Here is a 13,205-nt window from a genome sequence, read left to right on the forward strand (position 1 = left end):
TGAGTTTACACCCAATTGACTAGTAATATAGGAGTCGCCATTCAGTTTTTAACGACAATGAGAAAAACTGACAAAACCCGGTTATCGTGACATAAAGGGAGTGCAATTATGTTTGACCACGACGGTCGTAGGTTCCCTTGTGATCCCTGGTGGTGGGGATCGCTCAACGTACACCCGCAGGGTAGAGATTGAGGGTTCGGGGGACTGTAACTACCGAGAGGAGTACTCGCTCTTCGATAACTCCAGAGGCAGGATATCCTTACTAGCTCAGCATAAATAATTGAAGGGACATGCGTTAACTATTAAACTAATCTGAGTTGATTTTAACAATATGCAACATATAGTACTAGATCGAGCGCGATTATCTTATTTAGATTGTTTTAAGGGACCTAGCATGATAATCCCATTTCCCAAAAATATCATATTTATTAGGCGTGATCGAACAATCAGATTTAGTTAGTTTAACAATTCATAAAGGGCGAGGAAAGCAATTAAATCATAGAAAAGGGACACATTACGACGCACCCTTGAGAGGTGCGTCACGGTTCTCAGAAAACTAACCACTTTGACTTTGCTATTTCTCCTTTTATTTAACGAATCTCAAATTATGGGACAGGATACGTTCTGTTCGATTTATGGATCGATTGCGACAAAACGCGTGATCGGTTTTGCAGCGTGAGGCTTAGGCTTAGGGGTTCAGAGTCAATACTCAGAAATATAATTGTGTGTTGTGTCCTTTTCACGTCGAACTTAAGGCCCTATTTATAGAAAAGAGTTCGTGGAAAGATAGAATTGCAGAACTCTAATCCACGAGGAATTAGGAAAAAACACGTACCAGGTATTTTCAGCGCCCAGAGCCAGGCGTTGAAAATAGGATCTGGGCTGTTTTTCTTAGTCAGATTCGAATTCCTAGAATCCGGAGTATTTGAGATTTAATTGAGTCTTTTAGTGCGTATTAACCTTGTGACGGGATGCGTCTGGGCCCGTTACGAACTCTAGGCTCGTTAGGATTTTAATTAATACGTGACTCTTATTTTAGAATCATATTAGGAATAGGACTCTCTCGCAATTTTTATCTCATTTAGGATTTATGTTGGAGTGCAACACCTAATTCTGACAGGTTTCTATCTTTTATGACTTGCCACTTTTAACAATTACCGATTACGACAGTTACTATTTTTAGCAGGTTTCCATAAATAGCAGGTTTCGGGTGAAATGAAAAGGGGTGATCGAGATTCGTTATTTTATAGGAGATGCGTTGTCAAGTGGAGATTTACGCTTTCATCATCGAACCTTCCCTTTCGGAAATGGGGACAAAAGTAGGTGTCTACAGTTAGCCCCCATTTTGACTGAGTCTTGGAGTAAGATGATGGTCAAAGTATTAGATGGAGTGCGTCGCACAAGCCATGGTGACCTGTTTTGGCGAGGGTCTCACGAGCCCCCGAGTGATAACATTTGACTTAAGGGTCATCACTTGAAGTGTCGACATATCCCTCACGTGTCATTGGGATTTGTCAACGGATAGTATAGAAACTTCCTCACTTTGTCATTGGAAGGATCTAAAGGTGCGCAGAAACTCCCTCACTTTGTCATTGGGAGTAGCTACAGATGTTTTTGAAATCAAAGCTATAAAGTGTAATTGGGCCTGGCCAAGCCCAATCACGAGGTAAAAAATGTTTTAAAAGATTCTCATTTTCAGGGTTAGCTAAACGAGAAAACCCCCTTGTTTTTATGGGACGTAAAACGAAGGAAAATCCAGTACATCGTTCTTTTTTGGAAAAAATGGAAAACCAATCTTTGGAAAAAGGGAAAGCTACTCACATCGTTCTTTTTTGGAAAAACGGAAAACCAGAAAAAGTTATCGCTGCAGCGACTAAGGAACTGCGCGGTTAGTGACGCAGACCCCGCCGGCTAAAGATGGCGAGCCTGTCCGCTAAGGGTGGACACCCCGTCCGATAGAAGTGGACGAATCTATCTTTGAAATTTGAAAATAAGGACCTACGCGGTTTTGTGACGTAGACCGCGCCGGCTAAAGATGGCGAACCTGTCCGCTAAGGGTGGACACCCCGTCCGATAGAAGTGGACGAATCTATTTTGAAATTTGTTTTGTGTTTATTTTTTGAAAAATGAGGACCTACGTGGTTTGCGCCGTAAACCCCGCCGGCTGAAGATGGCGAGCCTGTTTCATTTTGAATTTTAAAATTTTCATTTTTGGAAAACTAGGACCTGCGCGGCTAGGGACGCAGACCCCGCCCGTTGAAGGTGGGCGAGCCCTGTCCGCTAAGGGTGGACATCCCTGAATTCGTTTTTTCCTTGATTTGGAACTTGCGTGGTTCGCGGCGCGATCTTGCCTGATTGAGGTGGGCAAGTCTCTATTTTTTGTTCATTGTGATTTCTTTTTTTTGAGAATTTCTTTTGTTCATTCTTGCAAGAGCGAATTCTTTCGAGGGATGCTCGAATTTAGTTGTAACCTGAACGTGGGTTGACAACGGGTTCAGACGGACCTTTGTCTTGCGACCGTCTGCTTTCGTGGTTTTGAGCTAGTCTTTATGGCTCGATTTTTGCCACCACTTGGTCTTTGATCAGAGGACCATGTACAAGTGTCCGTGACGACCCTTTTCTGCGGTCGAACCTGTTCTTTTGAGATCATCCAAACATGGGACGGCGTATAGCGCAGTCCGGGAATGTGATTTCGATTGCGCGCTTTTTTGTTGGAGTATACTTTTCGCGAGCCCCCAAGCACTTGGGCTTTGTTAGTCATTTTTCGTATACTTCATAACGTCTTTTAATCATGTTCGGGGTCGTGCTCGTATGTGCGAGCGACCTTTCATAGTGGTGTGCTATTTTGGCGAAATCGTGGGGTGCGACTTCAGTCTTCGGGCGACGAGGTTTAATATCATTCGGTTTAGCTTGACCCGATTTAATCTTTTGACAGACAAACATTTTTATTTGAGAAACCAACGACTTAACAACATTTTTTGGTGTTTTGAAGGAATGACCTTGATATTTCATATTTGTTTTGAAAAGTGTACATATATGTTTCTTGAGATAAGTCTAAGTTTCGACCAAGTTTTACCATTCATTTTTGCTATTTGGGAGCTTGATCTTAATTGCAATAGGGCCTCGTGTCTAGCAACGCGGTTTTAAGTCTTTTCCCGTTCCGCGTTTTGTGAAATCTGGGCCTTGGGCTGCATTTTCGGCGCCCAAGGCTGGGCGTTAATTATTTCGGCGCCCAGATTCGGGCGCTGAATGTCCTTTCCTGGCGAATTTTGACTTTCGGTTTCTTAACGCGTTTCCGAATGGGATCAGGATGTCACTTGATGCGTTCAGCTATATATAGGAGCTAGATACGTCCCTATTTTCCATCACTCTTAATCTCCTTCTTTCTTTGCTGTGTTTTAGTTACTCCTTGCTTTCGTCATGTCGATTCCTACTTTCTCACTCCAACTGGCTGTCAGGCGTTGGCTACGGGCCCTTAATCCTACAGAAAAGGCTTTGTTGAAAGAATACCACTTAGAGGCACTTTTAGGCTTACAACAAATTAACATTGACTATAATTTCCTGCACGCAGCCCTAAGCTTTTGGGATTCCGATCATCATGTTTTTGTCTTTCGGGACAACGAAATATGTCCTTTGCCAGATGAATTTGCTGCGATCCTTGGTTATCCTACTAATGCTACCCCTGCCACTCCTGGCACTATTGAAGAGAGTAAAACAACCATAGGGGCTTTCCTAGGACTAGATGCTAACATGCTTGCTGAAGTTGTTGTAGGTGATGAGGTTAATTTGGCAAAACTTGTAAAACATCACTTTAGGCCTAGTAAGAATATGACCGAACAGAAATTGAGTATTCGAGCCCTTGTATTTTGCTTGTTGAATCATTATTTGCTGTCGAATAACAATGGTGAGTTCGGTGACATAAGGTTGATCCCCTTGATTAGCCAGATGGTAAGTTGCTATTCTATTATGCCGTTGGTGGTTGCCGAGACTTTGCTGAGTGCGGATGAGTTGAAGAAGGACGCCAAATCTGAATATTTTAAGGGAAGCCCCCTATTACTGCAGGTAATCGATTTTTTTTCTTTGCGCATGTATACGTTTTTTTTTCGCATATATATTTTTTATTCGTCTTACCTTGGGGCTGAGTTTCAGCGCCCAGGGCTGGGCGCTGGTATTTTCGGCGCCTGGTCCTGGGCGTTGAAACTGCGCCCCAGGAACCGTTTTCTTTTTATTATTATTTTTTGATCGTACCCGTTTTTTGCAGATTTGGCTCGTGGAACGGCTTAGGCTCTTGGAAACTCCTGCCGATCCTAAACATTATCGCCCTATAGCCTTGGGTAACCGAAAATATTTGCACCGAGGCCAGGACGAGGCCGAGTGGGCCTCCTTTTTTACTCACGGTATCTGTTCTATTAAATGGGTGGTACCATGGTGGGGTTTGACTATTATGACGGGGGGTTCTGATGTGTCGGTTTATGTTTCTTTGTTGGGGCTATCTCAGCCCACTTATATTTTCCCTTACCGAGTCATGCGTCAATACGGTTTAAGTAGACCTGATCAAGATGAGCCCGGCCCGTCGGCCCGGCCCGGCCCGCCCGAAATTTTTGCGGGTTTGGGCAGAATTTTCCGGGCCCGGCCCGAAAATTTTATTTTTTTGGGCGGGTTTGGGAAACACAAAAATACACTTTTTAGTTATAAATTTGGCCCGGCCCGAAAATGGCCCAAAAAGCCCGGTAGGCCTGGCCCGAAAATAACGGGTTTGGGCACAAAAAATTGGCCCGAATCTTGGCCCGGCCCGACATAGCGGGCTGCTTTTTTACGCCCGAACCCGGCCCGGCCCGCCATTTGATCACCTCTAGGTTTAAGGCAGACTATCCCCTTTTCTGATACTGTACCACCTAAAGTAGCGGCCTTTTCACAAGCACGGGTTCTAGCGTGGGCTAAGTATTATGATGGTCTCCCGCGTTGGGCCGTAGCTACAAATGGCTTTGCGGGTCTTTCTGAAAACTACAAGTTGTGGATGAGCTCCGATGATAAAGCTGTGAGGACCGAGGCTCGAAATGGGGAGACGGATGAGCTTTTGATACCTCGTATTCGTGTTAAGTATGAGGGTCCTGATTCTGCCAAAACCTCGTACCCATGGTATTAAGACTGTGAAAGCTCGTCCTGATCAAAAGCGAAAGGAAGTTCCTCCCCGTTCCAGTTTCAGGCCAAAAAAGATGCCTAACATGAAGGGGCCTGCTGTTGTCAAAAGAAATGCAAGCTCTCGCGGAGATCGTCGCCGGAACAATGTATGGGTTAGGAAGGCTCAGCCGCCTGTAGAAACAATGACTAGTCTAGTTGATGATAATAATCCTTCTCCCATTATTGTCTGTGCCCTTGAGGCTGAGCGGGCTATAACTGAGAATGTTTCTGAAGCCTTGGCATCTTTGGAAGTTAGTGTCCAGGAGCCGGTTCTTATGGAGATTGATATAGGGGCAGCGGAGAAGACTGTGGGGGTGGATCCTGCGAATATTGCCCTCTACAAGACTTTATTTGATGATCCGGAAGAACTAGAGTAGTTTAGTTCTTGCTAGGGTGTAGGTGCCCTTTATTTATTTCAGTTGTGTTTGTTTTTTCATTCCTTAGCACTTTGTTTTCCATCTTATTATTTTTCAATAAAGGCGTATTTTATTTTTCATTTTTTTGTTTCTCCTCTTTTTTTTATTTTTATATGTCTAACACTTTTTGCACAATTTATGTATGTTTGTTTTTTTTTTTGATTGGACCGAATCCTTGGTAAGGATTGCCTACGTATCTTGTCAGAATCAGGTCGCGCGTAGTTCTAGCTAGAATAAGTTCTAGGATGCCAGATTTTAATAGATATGCCCTGAGGTGGTAGCATATTACTTAATCGGTCAAATGAGTGAAGTATTATCATTATTTTCGTCTGCCGTTTTTTGTTTGCCGTAAGTCGCGTAAAAAATGAAATTCGACTACTTTTTGTATGGCTATATTTTTTGGTGAGCCTATTTGGATACGTGCTGTACCCCCCAAGTGTTCGTTATTTTTCCGTTATGTGAGGATAAAATGACCAGCACTTCTAAAAAAAAATTTAGGCAGGCAGAGAGTTTCAACGCCCAGGCTGGGGCGTCAAAGATTTCGGCGCCCGGCCCTGGGCGCTGAAAATGATTTCTGGCGGTCGTTTTTTACGCTTTGCTTCACGTGTTCTTGCATTTATTTCTTTTTTTTCGTTTTAGTGCTATGCTCTTCTTTTTGTACTTGTATAAAAATTGATTTTGAGGCTATTTCGGAGGCTTTTTTGACTGTTAGCGTGAGATGCATTTTTGTCCGGATTATTTTTTTCTATCTGTGACTCGAAACGGCTTTAAAAATGGAGTTAGGGTGTGGAAGATATGAACATCTTTGTGTAGGCTTTTGAGTGGGTTGAGGTGCGTGTCGCTTTTGAAGGATATGATGGGGTTACATTTTATTAATTCCCCTTTTAAGCAACATTTGCATTTGTTTTGGATTTTGATTTCCTTTGATTTCTTTGGGTTGCATGGATTGACTTTTATGATGACACTGGTTGACTTTTTAGGTTTTGGGGATATGAATGGGATGGTGCGGTTTATTTTGTGGGTTTCGGGAATTGGTTCCCATGGCACTATTTCAAGACCGAATGGGTCTCGTTTGTTGGGCCTAGAGTGGGCCGCCTCTTTATGTTTGTATTTTGCAAGTACTTTTGGTGCTTACTTAGTGTTAGAATTTTTAGGAGAAATATTACGCCTTTATTAATTTGGAAAGTAAGGAAAACACACTGAAATAAACTTGACCTATATTCTAAGGGGTCTTAGGACCATCTAAAGTCTTTATTATTTTTCTACCAATCTAAAGAACTACTAGGCGCTTTTTAATAAGGTGCTCTATGTGGCTCAAGCCTTGGGTTTAGTCTCGTAAAAATTCGGTCCTTCACCGGTACTCATCTTGAATTCTATTCCTTTTGCATTGACCCACTGATATGTCTTCACCCATCCGTTCTCGATCTCTTCTAGTGTTGATGCAGGAGCGATTAACCGGGTTGGATCGAAACCTTCATCTTGTAAAGCTAGGGTAGTCATCACAGTCTCGTCCTCCATAGGCCTCGATTCGTTAAACAATGTCCATAGAGCCTGGTTGTCCAATATTTCAGCTGTTTTAGTTTTGGTGAGGTGGGGTGCCTCATCCAAGGTATGGCAGTCATGGAAGATTTCAAATCCTGGTTTTAGCAAGCCATCCTGAACGAAGGGTTCAGGGAAATCACAGCATGGGTGTCCTTCTCCTTCCCGAACGAACATCCCGTTAAGGGTTCTTTGATATGGGGGAAGGAGGGTGGTTTATTTGGCCTTGTTAAGGCGTAGCCCAGACAGGCGGTCAGCAATATCTTCCTCCGTTGGTTCATAGCCTAAGCCAAAGGGAGTAGATTTGTTGGGTAAAGGATGGAATGTGCATTCCGTCTTCCTTATGCCCAATGGGGTTCCAGGGAAATAGCCTTGAGCTAACAGCATTTTAGGGATGAGTCGGGATGCGTGCGGGTCTAGGAATGCTGGATCATAATCTTCGATGAACTAGATTGTTTCTTCCATTTGAAACCCGTAAAGATCGTCTGCAGTTTCGGCCGTTCCAACCATAGTACAACTGACGTCGAGAGGAGGGGCGCGGATTTCTAGTATTACCCCGTTATGGTTAAGTTTAACCATTTGGTGCAAGGTAGAAGCCACACCTCCTAAGTCATGGAGCCAAGGTCGCCCCAAGAGGAGGTTGAAAGTGGGCTTGACGTCGATTATTTGAAACTCCGTGGTGCGTGCCACAGGCCCGGTTTGTATGGTAAGGTTGATTTTTCCCAACACAGGCCTTCGGGAGTTATCATAAGCTCGTACCCCTTGCGTGGAGGTTTGAAAGTCATCGTTTCCTAGCCCCAAGCAATGGGCGGTTCGCAATGGGCAAACGTTAACCGCCGAACCGTTATCTACGAGCGCTAGGGGGATGTTTTGTCCTTTGCATCCAACCACTAGATAAAGTGCTTTATTGTGAGCACCCCCCTCTTTGGGCAAGTCTTTGTCAGTGAAAACTATGGCCTTTTCTCCAGCATCTCTCGTGACATGGTTAACCAATGAATCAGGTGTGATATCTGTAGGCACCGAGATGAGATCAAGTGAGCGAATAAGCTTTTCGCGATGTTCCTTTGAAGTACACATGAGATCCCAGATGGTAATCTCGGCCTTGGTTCTTTTTAGTTGTTTCAAGAGAGGATTTTCGATGACTTCTGCGACGGTGGCGTGCCGTCCATTCTCAGGAGTTTACCTAACTGGGATGTCGTCCATAGGAGGTGGGCGAATATCTGGTTGGTATATCCTTCCGGATCGAGTGAGGTTGTCGACCTCGGGCTCCTGAGGGGTGGTGTCGATGTGAGCATACCCGGACCAAGTTTCAGTAAAGAGGTCCTGGCCCGACACTTGAGATAGGTATATATCTTCAGCATCATCATCCCACACACCGCACACTTCTCCCTCGATTCGATCCATAGGGACCACAACGAGTGGTGCACCTTGAGGCGTAATGTACACCGTGGGGTCGAAGTTCTCATTTTCTGGTTGGTCGAGAGAGATGTGACAAGAGCCGAGTGGGCTCTTGTTGTTGTTGGGTTTGCCAACGTTAGGGAGAGGTATTACTTCATCCTCTATCATGTCCTGGATTGTATTTTTTAGGTTCCAGCAGTTTTCGGTGTCATGCCCATTTCCTTGATGGAACTTGCAATAAGTACCTTCGACCCAGTATTTGCTTTTGACAGGAGGGTCACGGGTGGGGCCTATAGGTCTCAACTTTCCTTGATTGGTTAGTCTTTCGAAGGCTTGTACCAAAGTTGACCCGAGTGGGGCGAACTTTCGGTCTCGGACCCATCTTCCAAGGCTTCTTCGGGCGGGAGTCTCCTCTACGGCATGGACTTCTTGGGCTTGGGACGTGTTGCCCCTGTTGTAGGTGTTGCTTTTGTATGCGGGTTTACTTTGTATTGTTTTTGCGAGATCATCCTCGATCTTTATTCCCACATCATAAACTCTTTTGAAAGTGTCAAGTCCCAGGTACCTAAGGTGCTGTCTGTAGGCCGGGTCCGGGTTGTCAATGAATTTTCGGACCAATTCTGTTTCGGGAGGCCTACTGATTAGTTGGGCCGCCTGATCCCTCCATCTAGCAAAGTAGGTTGTGAAACCCTCATTTTTCTTTTGGAAGAGAACTTCCAGCTCGCGCATGGTGACTTGAAAATCCATGTTCGACGAGTATTTCTTGATGAAAGACATTGACAAAGTCTTCCCGAGTGGGGAAGAGCTTAGGGTCCTGGTGATAGTACCATTTGAGCGGCACAGGTTCCAAGGACAAAGGAAAGGCAGGTAAATACATGGACTTGTCCACGCCTTTCAAGTTCATGGCATTCACAAAGCTCAATAGATGATCACGGGGATTGTCCGTGGCTTTAAACTTTGGTCAGTCAGATGAACTAAACTTTTCTGGTAGTTTGCCAGGAAAAGGTTCAGGATCGAGGGAGAAGTACTTGCTCCCCATGGTTTGCTGTAGGACCATTTTTTCAATCCTCTTCTCGTTATCGAGGTCATTTTTGGCTTGTGCAGCCGCTAAGGCTTCGTTTTCCATTTTCAGTTGGCCCATGAGTTGGGTCATTTGAGACATCTGGTCTCGCAATTCTTCGATGGACATGTTTGAGGGTGCGAATCGAGGTTGGGGAAGCGGAGATCCTTGAAATGAGGGATGACGAACGGAGCTTGGAGTCACTAAACCTGGTGTTGGCGATGTATCTTCGAGGCGCACTAACCGTTGATTTCCTGATCGGCACCAAGTGTCAGGACCAGTCCTATGCATAAGATAAGCTAAAGTTTAGGTCCCAAAGTTTCAAGTATTACTTAGTCTAGACTTCGACTCTCTCTATTGGCTTTTCACTCTTTCTTTTGTTGGTACACTTTTTAGTTCTTTTTTTTTGTCATTCTTTGGATTTTCGAAACACTTGCCCGTGTGACATTCATAATTATTAGCATGTTCGGTTTTGGTGCCGAGCATTGTCGTCGTAGGAGGCCTAACAACGACGCAAAGAGTTATTTATTTTTTATGAGTCGCTGAGTGCTTTAATTTTCTTACGCCCTCGTAGCAATTCTTTTTACGAACGTTTTTTTTTGTGCTACGTATTTTCCTTTTGCGCGGGCACCGAGGCTGCTGCGCCTGACCAGGAGGCCAAGCAGCAACTTCAGCGCCCAGCGTAGGGCGTGAGAAATTCTGGTGCCCAGCCAGGGGCGTTGAAAATGCGTCCCTGGCTGGTTCTCGTTTTCTGTTTGCGTCTACTTTTGTTTATGCGACTTCGATTTTGCGTGCTTGCCTAATAACGTCCTTTACGCGTTGTGCAGCGTTTGTGGGATTCGTTACAGGCCATCCCGAGCGTCGCTTATTTTTGTGGCGATCGTTCGGGTTTGCGGAACACGTATTTCGGTATAACTCTTTGGCAAATTGGTTTATGAATGTTTGGGCAATTTTTAAGGTCGTTGGTTTTTCTAGGATAGTTTGTCACACACAATCATATATTTCGCTACACATAACTAACATTCCATCATGAGGCAATAATAATATGTCATGTAGTTTATGATAGGCTTCTATGGGTAGTTATTTGCGCCTGGCTTGGTACCGCTTCTATCGCAGATCCACCACATGCCCCGGTCGGGGTAGTGCTTTCAACAGACGAATTTCGTCCCAGAAGGCCAACCCGCAAGTGCAAGCCAATGGGGCATGCAGGCGAGAGGGACCTAGTGGGCGAGCGATTGGGTTTGGGACGGGTGTACTACTAGCGAAGGTGCCGAGTGGACAACATTCGAAGCGTATGCACCCCCCAGTTGGCGATGGGTATCCTTAGTCCCAACTCCCGAGATGAAACACCAAGGGAGCCAAGATTCGTTATGCGGTTCTGCCCGTTCACATTAATATGCTGATTTTCAAGTCGTCCCAACTTGATGGGGAAATAAACGCGGGGTATGATCGTTTCACCCTTCGGCTATTTTGATTACCTACGAGCACGAGTATTTCCTTCACTATCCCCAGTGGAGTCGCCACTGTGAGGGGGTCGAAAAAGCACGAGGCTAATGCGTGACCTCGTCCCTCGTGGGTGTGACGCTTCTTTTTGTCAAATCAAGTGTAATTGGATTTCCTGTGAGTTTACACCCAATTGACTAGTAATATAGGAGTCGCCATTCAGTTTTTAACGACAATGAGAAAAACTGACAAAACCCGGTTATCGTGACATAAAGGGAGTGCAATTATGTTTGACCACGACGGCCGTAGGTTCCCTTGTGATCCCTGGTGGTGGGGATCACTCAACGTACACCCACGGGGTAGAGATTGAGGGTTCGGGGGACTGTAACTACCGAGAGGAGTATTCGCTCTTCGATAACTCCAGAGGCAGGATATCCTTACTAGCTCAGCATAAATAATTGAAGGGACATGCGTTAACTATTAAACTAATCTGAGTTGATTTTAACAATATGCAACATATAGTACTAGATCGAGCGCGATTATCTTATTTAGATTGTTTTAAGGGGCCTAGCATGATAATCCAATTTCCCAAAAATATCATATTTATTAGGCGTGATCGAACAATCATATTTAGTTAGTTTAACAATTCATAAAAGGGCGAGGAAAGCAATTAAATCATAGAAAAGGGACACATTACGACGCACCCTTGAGAGGTGCGTCACGGTTCTCAGAAAACTAACCACTTTGACTTTGCTATTTCTCCTTTTATTTAACGAATCTCAAATTATGGGACAGGATACGTTCTGTTCGATTTATGGATCGATTGCGACAGAACGCGTGATCGGTTTTGCAGCGTGAGGCTTAGGCTTAGGGGTTCAGAGTCAATACTCAGAAATATAATTGTGTGTTGTGTCCTTTTCACGTCGAACTTAAGGCCTTATTTATAGAAAAGAGTTCGTGGAAAGATAGAATTGCAGAACTCTAATCCACGAGGAATTAGGAAAAAACACGTACCAGGTATTTTCAGCGCCCAGGCCTGGGAACCAATAAGATTGGTTTATTTATCAAAATGAACCAATAATGGAAAAGCACAAAGATTGATACTTGAGAAATTGTAAACAAATTTAATGAGTTGAAAAAATTGGACCAATTAAAATTAAAAGTTTACACAAAAAATGATAGTATAATAAGTTTATAAAAAAAATATTCTCTCACGTAACAAACATTGTGAAACACCCTAAAATGATTACGTAATAAACAAAAAGAAACGGAGGGAGTAGTAAATTAAAGAGACAGAGATTAGTAGTTTACTACGTAATAACTAATGGCAATAAAGTGGAATAATAAATGATCATTACTTTTTTATAACAAATTAATAAGGTTGGGACACGTGTCCTTAAAATGGTGTTGCTTACGTGTCATTGAAATGATGTTGGTTGACACGTATCCTCAAAATGGTGTTGCTTATGTGTGTTAAAATGATGTTGGTTTTGTTTTTTAAATACCAGTAGGTATTGATTGGAAGTTACAAGTAATTTGGATCAAATCATTTTAGTTATTCCCAAGTTCCATGCCTTGCTGCCTTTTGTTACCAATGTCATGATTATCCATAAGTTTTCTTCGTTCACTAGATTGTCCACTTTAGCTGGATAAACAACTCATTGGGTTGATGTAGTCATCTCCTCCCAATTTAATCCAGTTCGAATTCCCAAAAATTTATTCCAATCCGGTTGTATTAAACAAATAAAAATGCGATCCAATCATGTAAATGCTAAATTTTTATCTTTAGGGAGCAAAGTTACAATTGGCGAAATCAATTAGGGTTAATTGCGCTAACTGCATAGTCTGAAAGGTGAAAACCTTTTAGTACACTATTTTAGGCTATTAGCCATGTTAACAAAGTGAGGGTGTGGAAGTTAAGTTTTTATACCATATGGTCTGATATTAATTGCCACGTTACAGGTTCATATTCCAAAATCTTCGGAATAGTGTGACGATGATAATTGTTTGATTTACGAGATAACAAATGGAAAGAAAGTAACAAGAAACGCATATTGTACATCATACAACTGTACAAGTAATTTATTTCCAAGGCTCTATGCCTCTATCCAAGAAGGTTTGGAGAAGTCGAAACATGTCAAAGCCTAGCTCCAATTTTGAGCAGCGTA

Source organism: Spinacia oleracea, chromosome 5 (genome assembly GCF_020520425.1).
Source record: "Spinacia oleracea cultivar Varoflay chromosome 5, BTI_SOV_V1, whole genome shotgun sequence".
NCBI classification, from domain to species: Eukaryota; Viridiplantae; Streptophyta; class Magnoliopsida; order Caryophyllales; family Amaranthaceae; genus Spinacia; species Spinacia oleracea.